Source organism: Palaemon carinicauda, chromosome 3 (assembly GCF_036898095.1).
Source record: "Palaemon carinicauda isolate YSFRI2023 chromosome 3, ASM3689809v2, whole genome shotgun sequence".
Taxonomy (NCBI): Eukaryota; Metazoa; Arthropoda; class Malacostraca; order Decapoda; family Palaemonidae; genus Palaemon; species Palaemon carinicauda.
The window spans coordinates 137299667-137305098 of NC_090727.1; positions in this window are offsets into that span (position 1 = coordinate 137299667).

Consider the following 5432-nt stretch of genomic DNA (forward strand, 5'->3'; position numbering starts at 1 on the left):
GGCTACTATAATTTTTTCATATGTATAGTAGCAAATTGTTATGGTGTTGTGCAGAATATATATGTGTATATATATATTTCATATATACAAATACACTATATATATTATGCCTGCGAGAGACTCAATATGGCTTGGCAAGACTTATGTCATGGCTGCTGAGGTACAGGTTGGGTCAGTGGCATTAAAGTTATTATTTGATCTTGCTTGGCTCCTCTCACATTTCCTGCCAAGATGTATTTAAGTTTCTCCCTCTCTCTTTCCTCTTGTCAAATTTAATTTAAATGTTTAAAGATTGATTTTTAAATATACTGTAACTCCTATATATCTTCAATATCCATCATTTGGTTCTGTTGAAATGTTGCACAGTACTAGAATTCATTTCACCATTTGCTTCGGTCGTGTAATTATGTTTGTGCAGAATTTATTCTTCTTTGTACAGTAATAATGACTTGGCAATATTTATGATAATTTTAGGTATGTAAAGTCCAGTTTATTTTCTCTACTTTTTACATATGGTAAATTTTATATTTCTCATGACATCATTATTGGTAATGCAAGTGTAAAGACTTTAAAGGTAGATGTTTAGAAAAAGAAATAGTAGGATGCTTATATTAGGAAAGAACTTAAGACTGACGAAAAGTGAGCCATTCTGTAGTTCATAAGGTATTTTTAATTTGTTATTTATGTAATGTGCTTGTAATTTTACTATATTCCATAAATTTTAATGCATATTTTCATGACAAATGTATAGTAAGCATTCCTTTTTCCCCCTTTATTTTTACCAGGCTTAAGAAATGATAACCATGTATCATGTTTTGAATATTGTACATAATTCCTTTTTCTTTTAAAGTGTGGGCAGATCATAATGTCATCCATTGTATATGTAGTTTATATTTGTAGCATATTTTCAAAATAAGGTCATGTGCAACAGTTCTTGAGATGACTGGATCATGCAAGGCTAAGCACTGGCTAATAATATTGATTTGATCTCAAATAAAAGGCCACACCATCCTCTGCCCCAGCAGCCATGACCCCAAACTGTGTACCAGGTGATTATCATACAAGCCTCTCTTCCAGTTTCTATTTTGGGTGACATGTTGCCACTGCCCGATTCATTTCACTACATTATTATACGGTAATTATAATGTACTTATTTTTTTTCTCAGCCACTTCTTAATGCAGTCCACACAAAGCTTACTGCCCATAATATGTGTCCAGCTGAGCAGAGTTTATATAGTAGAAAATAAATTGAAAATTTTATTGAACAAGTCAGTTTATTGAGGCTGCATTCCAAAATCATACAAATGCTACTAACTTAGCATAAAATGCTCATGTCTAGGTATACTGTTATAAGTTAATGTGAAGGTCAGAATCTGGTGATGAGAATAATGGTAACATTAGCAATCACTACACAGTTCTAAGAGTACAAAGTACATGGCCTAGCCAGCATTGGGGATCCCGTCATCATGCCACCTCCACCACCAGGGAACACAGACTCTCCATAGTTCTATTTCTGAAAGACATCTGTCTATCTCTCCTTTACTTTCACTCTGTCATACCCACATTGGCCTTTAATCTTGTGTGGGAATAATTATTTGTTTATTGAGGGTTGTATACAAGTAGGTCAGATGTTTTACGTGACACACGGGAACTACGAACTATTGCAATTAACTTGTTACAAGCCATTAAAAAATAGAATTAGTAGAAAAACTGTTTAACATGGTATAGTCGTGTAGAATTAGAATTAAAGTATTCAGTCATAATAGGTTTATGCACACAGTGCCATCAGATTTATCGGAACATCTTGATGCCTGACTAGTTGGAATTATCTTGTAAGTACAGTTCAGTACAATAGTTATGTAGGATGTCATCTATATTGGGAAGGTCTACTTTTTTCAAGGCTGGGCATATTAGTTTGTCTGTCTTTAGTTATTAGAGAGTTAAAGTTGTTGAAGAGGCAAATGAAGTTGATAGATGAAAGATTTATTTTTGGAAATTGCCATATTCCCATAATTAGAAAGAAGTCATTCAGTTGAAGAGGAATGCCCAACCTTGATGAGTTTGGCATAAATGTCTTCCTTTTTGTGTTAAATCATTTATGTCATCTTTCTGACCATCATAGTAGAACTGATGGCATTGCTCTCATTTGATGCACTTCGATGCAATTTGTCATCTTAGAATTTGTAATAGTAGTTTTTGCTGCATTTCATTCAAAGTGCAAAAGCTCTGGTAATTGCTTATATTTGTATTATGAATTTAAATCCACTGTTTCTTATACTACAAGCCCATTTTTCGTATGCATTCTGTGATTGATCTACTTTGTCAGTTGAGTCTGTTGAGTTTTTGAGTGAGGGCTTGTCCTAGAAACATAATTTTATTAAGCTTTGATGAAAATGCAGCCCTAGTAAGAATGTTGTATTTAGAACAAGATGGGGCATCATCCCATAGTCTTGCTAGTTTGAAAATATAACATTTTAATTTCAGACTCTTTAGCTCGTATTGTCTGCAGAAATGTGTTTTTCCACTATGAAATTTCATATATGCAATTTTTAATTTGAAGCACCTTATTTATTTATGTTATTTTAAATTTAGAAAACATAATGCAGGAGACATCTGTTGAAGCTTGTTAGATGTTGTACTGTGCAGTAAAGTAAATGCAGTTAAGTTACTGAATCTCTTCCTGTGGAATTTCATATGGTTGCCAGCTTGTGATATTTACCAGCTACATAAGCTTCACATTCATTTATAAGCATTTAGAATTTGCTGGTTATATTTTCAACTTGAAAAGTTTTACCAAAATTATAATTTGTATCAGTTTTTGCATTGTAGCCGTAGTTGAAGTTCTTAGCCTTTTTATAGAACTGTTGTTGCCCTTCTCTCAAAGAAAAATTAAGGACAAATGTAGTTGATGTAGGAGTATCCATACAGAGAGGTGCCTTCCTTGAGGAGGTGCTGTGACTAGCCCTCCACCCTTGTAATATCTTGTAGTCCCTCCCACTTACTCTTTTATGTTATGTCCTGTAGTTTGAATTCTGAGTTACTTAGAGTATTTTCCAAACAAGTCTTTGATTATTTACAGTTTTGGTGTTTCCCCTTCACTCATGTTCTAGGTTTGTAACTTTGAAATACAACATTATTTACAAAACATGCTCATATTTTTCTTTTTGATGTCTTTATACGTAGGCAAATCTTGTAAGTTGTACATTTAAAAGCATTTAATGGGCTGTTTTTAGCGACTCTACCATGAGTACTGTACGTACTTACATTATTATCATTGCATTTCACTTCATAGTATTTTCATAATTTGTAAATTCCCTTTTTGAGGGTTTGTTTTGTAAGTTAACCTTCATTTTCTTTTGTGGTGGTTTCCAATGTATACATGTATATTTTTTATTGGGTTAGAAGTTCTTATTTTGAATTATCAGTTTCCAAGATTATAGGACATGTTTGCACTGATTTTTCAAAATAGAAAAATTTAACCCATCCATAATATGTCTGGTGATAGTTTCTGCTGGGCTTGCATTTATGTGAGTGTATCAGTATTAAATTAGGTGAAATCTTCAGTTGTAAACTCTTTTTGAAGTTCCATTTGTAATCTGCTTAAGGATTAGTTTATTGCGGTCAAGATAAATGCAAGGAAATATTACTAAAGTTCACATAAAATTTTTTGGAAAATAGTCCCAGACCCCATATATTGCGGTAACACTATTGAAGTAAAGGTGGTAAATCGGTTGCCTTTAGGGCGTTGACACATGTTTCCTTCTAGAAGAGTTTGCAACCTTTAATTTCAATGAGCCTTTTGTATGTATCACAGTGCCCTCAGTCAGGTAAAAATTACACTAAATGTGTTCAGCGTAACTTCAATTGAATTTATTAAGGTTTTTACTAGTGAGGCACTTAGCAAATTTTTTCTCAATCTCTTGCTCTTTAACCATTTCATTTTCTTAAGTATATTTTTTTATGTTACTCTTATCTAAGATATACAGTACTGTTGAATGGTAATTTAAAATTTAATACAGTGCTTTAATTAAACTGATATTATCATTCTGACAATAGCCATTTATATTGAAAAAAATTGTAATTTAATCATATATATACTTTAGTGGCAAAGGATTGTAGCCTTTATATATGTATATATATGTGTATATATTATATATGTATTATATATATATTAAATATAATATAGGTATACATATGTATATAATATATGTACATATAATTGTGCACAGTTAATCCGATGACAATATTTGTTCAAAGCAGAGTCGAAAAATACCTCCATTGTTAATGACCTTCAGTTTGATAGAAAGAATTGTAAACAAAGCTTCATTGCTTACCCACTAGTTGGAATTAGGGCTTTCAGAGTGGTTAGAAATGTATGAATATATATATATAATATATATATATATATATATATATATATATATATATATATATATATATATATATATAATTATATATATATACATACACCAGTTTTTTACTGTAAAGATTGTATTAGTGTTTGTGTGGTCTTATGGCTTTTAATACTATAATGCTTGCAAGGTCTGTCAATGTAATTTGAAGAGTTTTTGATTTGGGCAAATATTTAGTGGATTAACATCTCAAAGAACACTTGCAGTTTTGTCATTTTTACCTGCATCTTGGTGATTTGTCAAAAAGTATTTTTGTACTTTATTATGCTGAATTGGAATTTGAGTACAATGCTCATTGATGCAGTGAACATGAAAATCTAGTTATAAATACAATAATCAGGAGACTGTGTTCCCAGGAGGTTGTTTTAATGAATACTGTAGAAAGCAAATTGCAAATACACTTTCATTTTTTGTAAAATGTTTTGTTATTTTCCATGTGCAGTAATGTGACTTAATATTCCTACTGATTAGGATGGAATACAAAAGTACACATGAAAAACTATTACAACTTTATCTTTAATGCGGGAGTGAAGATGATATGGAAGAAGTACAAGCTATACATTAGGATTTAGCATTAACAGCAGAAGTGGGTGACCAAGAGGAGATTATTTTTGCACTCAGAATTGAAAATTATACTCCATTGGATGAATACTTTTGTGGTAGCTGATTACTGTCCAATTTGCAAAATGTCTTAATAGGTATGCTTAAAGTAATTGTCTGTTCCATAGCTTGAAGCTTGGCTTTTGCAAAGGGTCTTGATGCATGTGATACCATTCTTTTCATATATACTACCTGTGTGGTTTGGGCTTGAGAGCAAGCCTTTCGATATGCAAATGATTATACTTTTTTCATAAATTCCATTTCTGAATGAATACTTTGAAATTACTATATAGCACTCTACTAAAATTATACACATACAACTAATTAAAATGTTATTTTTTTATTGCAAATTTATTAAGAAACATCTGGTCTGTTTATTCTTCAATTGCACAAAAATTGACTTAGTGTATTGAGAAGTCT